Raw genomic sequence first — 12,302 nt, 5'->3', positions numbered from 1 at the left:
GAGACAACTGTTAGAAATCATTGCCAGCAGCTATATGGCAATAAATTAAGCAATCTGGAAGACATGGATGCATTTCTGGAAACTTATCAACTACCAAAACTGAAACAAGAAGAAATAGGCAATCTGAACAAACCAATAGCAGCAAGGAAATTGAAACAGTCATCAAAAACCTCCCAAAAGGGGCACCTGGGTGGATCAGATGATTAAGCATCTGCCTTTGGCTCAGGCCATGATCCCAAGGTCCTGGAATTGAGCCCTGCATCGGTCTCCCTGTTCAGTGGGAAGTCTGCTTCTCCCTCTCCCACTTCCCCTACTTGTGTTCCTGCTCTCGCTCTGTCTCTCTGTGTCAAATAAACAAATAAGATCTTTTTAAAATTATGCCTCCATCAGAAAGGATGCATACCCAACTTTTGTAGCAACATGGACGGCACTGGAAGAGATTATGCTGAGTGAAATAAGTCAAGCAGAGAGAGTCAATTATCATATGGTTTCACTTATTTGTGGAGCATATCAAATAGTATGGAGGACATGGGGAGATAGAGAGGAGAAGGGAGTTGGGGGAAATTGGAAGGGGAGGTGAACCATGAGAGACTATGGACTCTGAAAAACAATCTGAGGGTTTTGAAGGAGTAGAGGGTGGGAGGTCGGGGTACCAGGTGGTGGGTATTATAGAGGGCACGGATTGCATGGAGCACTGGGTGTGGTGCAAAAATAATGAATACTGTTATGTTGAAAATAAAAAATAAATTAGAATAAATCCCCAAAAACAAGAGTCCAGGGACAGATGCCTTCCTGGGGGGATTATACCAAACATTTAAAGGAGAAATCATACCTATTCTATTGAAGCTGTTCCAAAAAATAGAAATGGAAGGAAAAGTTCCAAACTCATTCTATGAGGTCAGCATTATCCTGATCTCAAAATCAAAGACCCCATCCAAAAGGAGAATTACAGACCTATATCCTTGATGAATATGGATGCCAAAACCCTCATTGAGATCCTAGTCAATAGGATCTAACAGTACATTAAAAGGATTATTCACCATGACCAGTTGGGATTTAATCCTGAGAGGCAAGGGAAAGAAAAACAAAAATGAACTATTGAGGCTTCATCAAGATAAAAAAAGCTTCAGGGCACCTGTGTGGCTCAGGGAGTTAAAGCCTCTGCCTTCAGCTCGGGTCATGATCCCAGGGTCCTGGGATCGAGGTGGGGCTCTCTGCTCGGTGGGGAGCCTGCTTCCCTTCCTCCCTCTCCGCCTGCTTCTCTGCCTAGTTGTGATCTCTGTCAAATAAATAAATAAAATCTTTAAAAAAATTTTTTTTAAAAAAAAGCTTCTGCACAGTCAACAAGACTAAATGGCAGCTAACAAAATGGGAGAAGATATTTGCAAGTGGCATTTCCGATAAAGGGTTAGCAACCAAAATCTATGCAGAACTTATCAAATTCAACGCCAGGGGAAAGGACACAGGGTTTGAAACATGGCGGATGATATGTACCAGCAACAAAGGACTAACACTGCAGAACCATCCCTGGGTCTCATCAGGTTCAGCCTGGATGAATGAATTTACATGAAAATGAGAAATGACAGAAAGCTTCAAACCAGATTACATGCCTATGGTCAGCATTTAAATATGATTTGGAGGAACCGGTGACTGCTATAGAAACTGATGAGGAAACACATGAAAGAAATATATAAATCAACAAAATAGAATATTCTGATGCTTTTTGTCAGAGGAGATGGTAGCGTATGAGTTGTTCCTCCATTAAGAGTTGGTCGAAACAAAGAATTTATTGTGTATGGAATACAGAAGACTTTGTATGGCTGCCTCTTCAAATGTAGAAGACATTCAAAATAGAAATCTGTGTAAATTTTTTTTTGTTTTTTTGAAGATTTTATTTATTTATTTACCAGAGAGAGAGAGAGAGAGAGTGAGAGCACACAGGCAGGCAGAGTGGCAGCAGAGGCAGAGGGAGAAGCAGGCTCCCCACAGAGCAAGGAGCCCAATGTGGGACTCTATCCCAGGTTGCTGGGATCATGACCTGAGCTGAAGGCACCCGATTAACTAACTGAGCCACCCAGGTGTCCCAAAACCTGTGTAAATTTTGAAGGCATGATCAAGGATTCCTCCACTACTGAACTTAATTTGCTGATAACTCAAGAATTCTTAATCTAAAGGGCACTTTTATTTTTTTTTCCAACTGTTTGAATAAATGTGATCACCACCAACATGCAGCACTCTTTTTTTTTAGGAATTTATTTGGTCTGTTGTCTTCTCAGACAATTTCTGGAGTTTTTGTTTTTGTTTTTGTTTTGTCCTTAAATTAAATTTGATGTTTCCTTTAAAAACAAACAAACAAACAAACAAACAAACAAAAACCAAGGAATCCAGTTAAGAAATGGGCAGAAGACATGAATAGATATTTTTCCAAAGAAGACATCCAGAAGGCTGACAGACACATGAAAAGATGCTCAACATCACTCATCATCAGGGGAATATAAATCAAAATTGTGATGAAATACCATCTCACACCAGTCAGAATGGCTAAAATTAACAACACAGGCAACAACAGGTGTTGGCGAGGATCCTGAGAAAGAGGAACCCTCTTGCATTGTTGGTGGGAATGTAAACTGGTGTAGCCACTCTGCAGAACAGTATGGAAGTTCCTTACCAAGTTAAAAGTAGAACTACACTATGACGCAGCAATTACACTACTAGGTAGTTAGCCAAAGGATACAAAAATACAGATTTGAAGGGGCACATATCCCCCTGATGTTTGCAGAAGCATTATCAATAATAGCCAAATTGTGGAAAGAGTCCAGATGTCCATTGATAGATGAATGGATAAAGATGTGGTACATACTCTTGTTCAACATAGTATTAGAAGTCCTAGCAACAGCAATCAGACTACAAAGAGAAATAAAAGGTATCCAAATTGGCAATGAAGAAGTCAAACTCTCTCTCTTCACAGATGACATGATTCTTTATATGGAAAACCCAAAAGACTCCACCCCCAAACTACTAGAACTCATACAGCAATTCAGCAACGTGGCAGGATACAAAGTCAATGTGCAGAAATCAGTGGCTTTCTTATACACTAATAATGAAAATACAGAAAGGGAAATTAGAGAATCGATTCCATTTACTATAGCACCAAGAACCATAAGATACCTGGGAATAAACCTAACCAAAGAGGTAAAGGATCTGTACTTGAACTACAGAACACTCATGAAAGAAATTGAAGAAGACACAAAAAGATGGAAGACCATTCCAAGCTCTTGTATCGGAAGAATAAACATTGTTAAAATGTCTATACTGCCTAGAGCAATATATACTTTTAACGCCATTCCGATCAAAATTCCACCGGTATTCTTCAAAGAGCTGGACCAAATAATCCAAAAATTTGTATGGAATCAGAAGAGACCCCGAATCGCTAAAGGAAATGTTGAAAAACAAAACTAAAGCTGGGGGCATCACATTACCTGATTTCACGCTTTACTACAAAGCTGTGATCACCAAGACAGCATGGTACTGGCATAAAAACAGACACATAGACCAGTGGAACAGAGTAGAGAGCCCAGATATGGACCCTCAACTCTATGGTCAATTAATCTTCAACAAAACAGGAAAAAATATACAGTGGAAAAAAGACAGTCTCTTCAATAAATGGTGCTGGGAAAACTGGCAGCTATATGTAGAAGAATGAAACTCGACCATTCTCTTACACCGTACACAAAGATAAACTCAAAATGGATAAAAGACCTCAACGTGAGACAGGAATCCATCAGAATCCTAGAGGAGAACATAGGCAGTCATCTCTTCTATATCAGCCACAGCAACTTCTTTCAAGATATGTTTCCAAAGGGAAAGGAAACAAAAGCGAAGATGAACTTTTGGAACTTCATCAAAACCAGAAGCTTCTGCACAGCAAAGGAAAGAGTCAAGAAAACAAAGAGGCAACCCACAGAATGGGAGAAGATATTTGCAAATGACAGTACAGACAAAAGGTTGATATCCAGGATCTATAATGAACTCCTCAAACTCAACACACACGAAACAGGCAAACATATAAAAAAATGTGTCAGACACATGAAAAAATGTTCATCATCACTAGCCCTCAGGGAGATTCAAATTAAAATCACATTGAGATATCACCTTACACCAGTTAGAATGGCCGAAATTAACAAAACAGGAAACAACATGTGTTGGAGAGGATGTGGAGAAAGGGGAATCCTCTTCCACTGTTGGTGGGAATGCAAGTTGGTGCAGCCTCTTTGGAGAACAGTGTGGAGATTCCTCAACAAATTAAAAATAGAACTTCCCTATGACCCTACAATTGCATTCCTGGGTATTTACCCCAAAGATACAGATGTAGTGAAAAGAAGGGCCATCTGTACCCCAATGTTTATAGCAGCAATGGCCATGGTCGCCAAACTATGGAAAGAACCAAGATGCCCTTCAACGGACGAATGGATAAGGAAGATGTGGTCCATATACACTATGGAGTATTATGCCTCCATCAGAAAGGATGAATACCCAACTTTTGTAGCAACATGGACCGGACTGTAAGAGATTATGCTGAGTGAAATAAGTCAAGCAGAGAGAGTCAACTATCATATGGTTTCACTTATTTGTGGAGCATAACAAATATCATGGAGGACAAGGGATCTTGGAGAGGATAAGGGAGTTAGGGTAAATTGGAAGGGGAGGTGAATCATGAGAGAGTATGGACTCTGAAAAACAACTGAGGGGTTTGATGTGGCGGGGGGGTTGGAGGTTGGGGTACCAGGTGGTGGGTATTATAGAGGGCACAGATTGCATGGAGCACTGGGTGTGGTGAAAAAATAATGAATACTGTTTTTCTGAAAATAAATAAATTAAATTAATTTAAAAAAGGATGTGGTACATATATACAATGGCATATTACTCAGCCATCAGAAAGAATGAAATCTTTACATTTTCAATGACATGGATGAAACTAGAGGGTATTATGCTAAGCAAAGTAAGTCAGTCAGTCAGAAAAGGATAAATACCATATGATTTCATTCATATGTGGAATTTAAGAAAGAAAACAGATGAAAATATGGGAAAGGAGGAAAACAAATCATAAGTGACTCTCAACAATTGAGAGCAATCTTAGGGTTGATGGAGCAAGATGGCTAGATGGGCAAGGGGGGCACTTGGGATGAGCAGTGGGTGTTGCGTGTAAGTGACAAATCACTGAATTCTACTCTTGAAACCAACACTGCATCACTGTTACCTTCCTTGAAGGTAAATAAAAACTTGAACAGGAGGGGAAAAAATAACATTTGCTTATCAAAAAATGCCACTGAGAGAATAAAAAAGGAAGGCACAGACTGAGAAATTACATGACGTGCACTAGATATAAACAATAAGATGTTATACCCAGAATATGTTTTTTAAAGATTTACAAATCAAAAGACAAACACCCCACTTAAAAAAAATGGGCAAATACTTGAGAATAATTTCTGAAAGAAGATATCCAAATGGCCATTCGTTGTATGAAACAGTTTGCTTGGTTTCATCCCCATCTGACTTCTTCTTCTTTTTTTTAAAGATTTTATTTATTTATTTGACAGACAGAGATCACAAGTAGGCAAGGAGGCAGGCACAGAGAGAGGTGGAAGCAGGCTCAGAGCAGAGAGCCGGATGCCGGGCTCAATCCCAGGACCCTGGGATCATGACCTGAGCCAAAGGCAGAGGCTTTAACCCACTGAGCCACCCAGGTGCCCCATCCCTGTCTGACTTCTAAATGTTGCAACCACAGCCCACCTCTTCTGGTGTTGACCTTTAAATTTATTTTTCTGTCCTAAACCTCTCCTCTGAGATCCTGACCCACAGATTACACTACTCACTGGCTGTCACACAGACAAGTAAAAAAAATTTTATATATATATATATTCATTCAAAGGTGAATTCATTATCCTCACACTCACAATTCATTTCTCAATTTTTTCCTATAATTCTTTTTTTTTTTTTAGTTGGAATAAGTGAATACCTTGTGTATTATGTGTGCATTGAGTAAATATTTACTGCTGTAGACAATTCCTTTTTAATTGATCATCAGCTAGGCTCTCATGGATACCTCAATCAGAAAATCAAAGGCTGTTGCATACTTAGAAAGCAAGATATTTTATATACTACATTTGGTTTATTTTCTCCTGTCAGCATCATTTGAAAATTTTCTCTTTCTTTAAATTCTTAAAAAACTTTTTTTTATTATATTCAGTTAGCCACTGTGTAGTACATAATTAGCCCTTGATGCAGTGTTCAGTAAATCATTAGTTAAGTACAGCACCCAGTGCTCATAAGAGCACATGTCCTCTTCAATACCCATCACCCTGTTACCCCTTCCCCTACCCTCCTCCCCTCTGAAACCCCCAGATTGTTTCTCAGGGTCCATAGTATCTCATGATTCAATGGTATCTCCTTCTCTTCAGTTACTCCTGCAAGAAATCTAAGAGTCACCTGCTGTTTCACCTTCTATCTCCATTCTCCTCTTCATCTTTAACAATAGACTCCCACATCATGTTTTATTTATGTGTGAATTAATTTACCGATTTATAATATAAACATTATATAGAAACACTCTGACACAAGAGCTATATATTTCCAATAATTCATATATCTCTATTGTAATCTGTCGCTGTTTTCTGCACCATCCTGTCCACACACCTCCCCACAGGTGGTAAGTGCTAGTCTGCATTTGTGTTTTTAATTCCTTTGCATCACAGATAAGCAGGGAGGAAGATACACAGAGATGTATGCCTAACCAACATTGTTTAGTTTTGCTCCCTTCTACAAATGGCATTGTACTGTATATATTCTTCTAGGACTTGCTTTTTCCACTCACCATTGTTACAAAGACTCAGCAAAGTTGCCCCCATTAATTGGGGCACTTCCTTGTATTGGGATTACCATTCCATGGTGCGGCTATACCATAATTTATGTTACTTGCTCCCACAAATGGGCATCTCAGTGTTTTCAATTTTTTGCTACCATGAACAGTGTTGGTATGGACATCTTTGCACACATCTCCTGAGATTCGTGTGCAAGAATTTTCCAGGTTCTACTCATGGGTGTTAAAGTACGCAAATATTCAATGATCTGAATTCATCGCAAATTGTTTTCCACATTCCCTTGACCCCCAACAGTGGATCCACTTCTATGTTTGGTAATGTCAAATGTCTTAATTTTGATCAATGAAGTGTCTATAAAATTATCTTAATGCGGTTTTGGTTTTCATGTCCCTGATTAGTAGAAATTAGGGATCATTTCATATATTTAAAGGCTAAAAGATTTTCCTCTTTTCAGAATTGCATATCACATCTTTTGCCCTTTTTCTACTGAAAAAAACGTTTGAATATATCTTCTGGTCTGTAAAAGTTCTTTATCCATTGTTCCAATCCCTTGTCAATTTTACATATTATAATGATTACTTCACAGTTTATGACTTTTTTCCCTACTTTCTTTTTTTTTTTAATATTTTATTTATTTGAGAGAGAGAGCATGAAAGGGGCGAGGGGCAGAGGGAGAAGCCGGCTCCCTGATGAGCAGAGGGCCTGATGTGGGAGTCGATTCTGGGACTCCAGGATCATGACCTGAGCCAAAGGCAGTTGCTTAACCAACTGAGCCACCCAGGTGCCCTTTTCCCTACTTTCTTAAAGGCCTATTTGGATGACAACATTTAATTTTAATGAGGGACCTGAGATCTGTCTACATGGAGCTCATTTTTATTTCCACACATTTGGAATTCAAAGAACTCTGTGTGGCCTGGGTCAGGGCAGTTGTCTACCACCCACTGAAAATGGGTCAGGTATTTAAGAAGGCTCCCCACCTGCTAGTGGAAGGAAGGTGAGAGCAGGTCCACGTTAGCTTAAGTGGAGAGCACTGTGAGACACATCTGTTCTAGACGTCACATCAGGTTCTCTGAATGGCTGAAATAGCAAAAGGTTTGGGACAGTTTTACATTCCAAAGCACTATGATTTGGAGCCCCTTGGGAAGGAGCTGCCTGACGTACAAAAAAATGAGGCAATGGGGGAACTATTGGCTGAAAAGTCTGAGAGTAATGTAGTCCTATCCCTTTGTTGGACTTCAGCCCATTCTAGATTGATGCTTCCAGTTTTTGAGATCTTCAAATGCTTCCCTCCCTCCTTCATTCCACTCACCACACTCATATCAAAAACCCAAATTATCCCTTGAGTTCTCCTGGTAGAAAGATTATGGCAGTAAACCTTGAAATTTTTAAATTACTCTATTCATTTACCTTAAATCACTTCAGTTCCTAACATGGGATGAAGGTAGACAACAAGGTTATTAAAGGTGAGCTCAGTGTGATGGATGTTTGGAACAATGTTTATAGCAGCAGTGTCCACAACAGCCAAACTACAGAAAGAGCCCAGAATGCCCATGGACAGATGAATGGATAAAGGAGATGAATGGAATATTCATCAAAAAATGAAATCTTACCATTTGCAATGATGCGGATGGAACTACAGGGTATTTTGCTAAGTGAAATAAGTCAGTCAAAGAAAGGCAAATACCATATGATTTCACTTATATGTGGAATTCAAGAGACAAAAGAGGGAACATAGGGGAAGGGAAGGAAAAATAAAGTATGATAAAAACAGAGAAGGAGGTAAATTACAAGAGACTTTTAAGACTTGGAAATAAATTAAGGGTTGCTGGAGGAGAGGTGGGTGGGGGGAATGGGGTAACTGGGTGACGGGCATTAAGGAGGGCACTTGATGGAACAAGTAACCGATAATCACTAAATTCTACCCCTGAAACTAGTAATACACTGTATGTCAACTAAATTGAGTTTAAATAATTTTTTTTTAAAAGAAGTGGGCAGAATATTAAGTGGGGGGTAGATGGAGAGAGGTGTTATTCTTTTTATAAATCTTATAGAGACCTTGTTATAGAAATGTGAATACTTGAATGTGTGAATTTTCAATGAGACATAAGTTGGTGGAAAAAAGAAGAAAAGTAAAATGAATTCATCCCCGTGGCCCCAGAAGTGGTACGTGTAAACAAGACATGATTGGAGAAAAAGAGATAAGAAGGAAGAACCAAAGGAAGAAACAGAAAAAGAATCTAAGAAAAATCGAGGTTGTTAGATGAGTGGGAGAAAACCGGTATTTGGAGCCACACACATGTGTCTTCATGGGGTGAACACCGGGGGCAGTTTGGAGCCTATGTTCATCATTCGCAGGAGCAATATAGCAGATCAGACAAGTCAGACGAGCTGTTGGAGGTCAGGCCTCACCCAAGACCCTGGTAAAATCCCCAGGCAGAGGTCCATAAGGATCTTTTCTGCGGTGTGGTGCATAAACAGTGACTCTTGGAAACTGAAAAAATGAAATGAAATGAAATGAATAAAAGTAAAATAAAACCAAATAAATAAATAAATAAATAAATACTCAAATTTTCGATTCATCCATGAATAAGGAATCTGAGGAATCCATTCAACCCAAACCCCCAAGAGACCAAGCAAGTGGAAATCCCACTACTTGACAAATCACCAAGCTGTCAGCAGAGGGCGTACCTGCCCAAGGAAGACAGAATTCCAATCCGCAGCGCTCTCAGGAAACCAAGAATCAAGTCAGTTGGGTTATTTGTAAAACTATTTACTTTCCTTTTTTCTTTCTCTTTTTCAGATCTAGAAGAGTTTATTTTGGAGAAGGACTGTTATATTTTCTATTTTTTCTACATTTTACAAGAGCTATGCTATGAGCAATATTATTTATATGATCAGGAAAAAATGTTATTTGAAAATAGAATTCATTCTTCAACTTTCTAGTCAAATAGTACAGAAAATTATAGGTATTTGCCATACGGCAAAATACCAATTGTTGAATCATCTCAGTAGAAGAAATATGAATCTTCTTGGCACGGGTCCTTCAACTCTGTGGGTTTGAGAATTTTTGTAATAAAACTTTGGGGAATACCTTGAATATAAAATTGAGAAAAGTCTTAGGAGAAAAAAAGCAATTTACATCTATAAATTCTAGGACTTCTATCTAAATAATAGAACCAGTCTCTTAGACACCCTCACTCCTAGGTACCGATGAGCAAATGTTGAAAAATTCTTATTCTTATTAAGTATTTGTTCAAACATTCCCTTCTGATTATGAAAAATCTTCTAACATTTCCATGACAGAACATAGACTACCAGGTACTGTCGTTACTTAACAAATTACCCCAACCACTTAAGTTTGCTCACTGTTTGTGGGTCATAAATGCAGGAAGGGCTTGTCTTGCCTGGGCAGTGGTCACTTGGGATGTCCTGTGCAGGTGCATTTGGAGGTCAGCAGGCTGGTGCAAAATGGCTCGCTCACATGGCCGTGGCCCCCAGCAAGACAGTCTCAGGGTCATGAGACTTCTTACATGGGAGCTTTGCCCAGCCCAAGGCTCCTAGCTTGAGCAGCCCAGCAAACCAGGCAGAAGCTGGGTCCCTTTTCATGTTCTGACCTCAGTCCTGCTGCATGGCTTCATGGTTGGTCCCACGGTGGGTTGCTCCTGTTATCTTCATCCAGGAGGGCATTAAGGGCTCTAGTGAGGCCTGACCACCACTCACCTACCCCATTTGGAGCTGAGGGGCGCTCCCTTTTCCTAAATAGAAACTTAAAAAATAGTAATAATAATAATAATAAGCAAACGCTATCTTCAAGGAGAGGTTTTTGACAGGTTTGGCCACATGGCTCATACCCAGAGAAGACTGACTGACCATCATATCTTACAGGGTGAGAGAAGTTTTAGCTGAACACATGGCTGCCACTCCATTTACTTAGTCTCCCCTGAAAGCTGGGGAGCAAGAACAAGTTCTTGTGAGTGGGAGGTGAGGGAAGGTCTTCTGTACAAAGTCTGGGTATCATTCTAAAACAAAAAAGTTCATCCTCTCCTCCGTCCTGACCGGAGCCGGGACATCATCTTTAACTGGGAGCTGGGATGCGCGTGTTGAAGATATTAGGATGACAAATGAAAGACTGGGTCCCTAGTAGGTGTGGATGTGTTGGAGCTGTCCAGAAACACACCCACTTGGATCCTTGAGCAAGTGAGAAACAGGCTATCTTATTTAGGCCAGGATCATGTTGGGTCTCTGTTCCAGCTGCCAGACTGACACCCCTTCAGATAAAAGTCCTTTGCTTTTTAACACAGATGGACTGTGCATCTCCTGGGAAAAAGCAAACAGATCCCTGGGTACATGGCTTAGGCAATGGTCACAAGAATGTAAGTAAGTCCTTTCTCCTCCCCTTAGAAAGAAAGAGCAGTAGGAATAATAAAATAAAATAAATAAAATAAAATGGAATTATAACATCAAGTGGGGATCAATCGGAAGGTGCCAGGCTCTCTGACTTTTCCTGGAGGGTCTCCCACAACAGTGCACCAGCAGCCAGAGGGTCTGGGAAGGATGTGAGGTCTATACTGTCAAAAATAGTGGGTGTCTGGGTGGCTCAGTCGGTCAGGCACCTGACTCTTGGTTTCAGCTCAGGTCAAGATCTCAGAGTCCTGGGATCAAGCCCCGTGTCAGGCTTTGTGCTGGGTGGGGGGATATGCTTTTGGATTCTCTCTCTCCCTCTGCCCTTCCTCCCCTATTTGTGTGCGCTCTCTCTCTCAAATAAATAAACCTTTTTAAAAACACTTAAGGAAAAACAATCTGCTCCCTTCTCAGTAAGCATTTCTGGGTCTAAGTGACCTAGAAGAATTTCAGTTGTCATGTGTGACCCTGGGAAAGCCTCGCTCCCGGAAGCACCCTGGCCTTGCTTCTCACACAGTCCACTAGGATTAGGGCCATAGGCGGCTTAAACTCTGCCCCCCTCCAGGTCAAGGTTCCTAATGCACTCCCCAGAATCTCTCCACCACCCTGCCCTCTCAAATGTTCTCTGTCACTGTCCTAAATCAGGCCCCTGGGCCCAGTGTGTGCCAGAGGTCCCAAAATTTCCTACACGATCACTGGCCCCTCCCTTAGTAAGAGGAATCTGACTAAACAGTTACTTTTTCCAGCAGGCTGGTGGTATGTTTGTGTGAGCCGGTTCCGGCCAGGGAGCTATAATCGGGCTGTTTGCTGGCTTCCAAGAAAGGAGTGCTGGCCACAGGAATTCACCTTTTGCCCTTCTTCCTTCCTCTTTCGTCCTGCCTAAAATGTGAGCATGCCGACCAGAGCTCCCACAGCCGAAGAGTAACATCTAGGATGGCAGTCCCCTGCGAAGCAGTGAGACACAGAGACAGAAGACAGCTGGGCCCTAGACCCACCTAGAGCCCTAGACCACCTGGCTCTCGC

General features: G+C 40.7%; 1 pseudogene; it reads left to right on the top strand.

The window, feature by feature from the left end:
• The first annotated feature begins 1,476 nt into the window (after positions 1-1,476).
• Positions 1,477-1,854, top strand: LOC131831209 (U6 snRNA-associated Sm-like protein LSm3; annotated as a pseudogene).
• Positions 1,855-12,302: the final 10,448 nt, after the last annotated feature.

The sequence above is a fragment of the Mustela lutreola genome, chromosome 5 (genome assembly GCF_030435805.1).
Source record: "Mustela lutreola isolate mMusLut2 chromosome 5, mMusLut2.pri, whole genome shotgun sequence".
In the NCBI taxonomy this organism is placed as follows: Eukaryota; Metazoa; Chordata; class Mammalia; order Carnivora; family Mustelidae; genus Mustela; species Mustela lutreola.
This window is presented reverse-complemented; position numbering and strand designations above follow the sequence as displayed.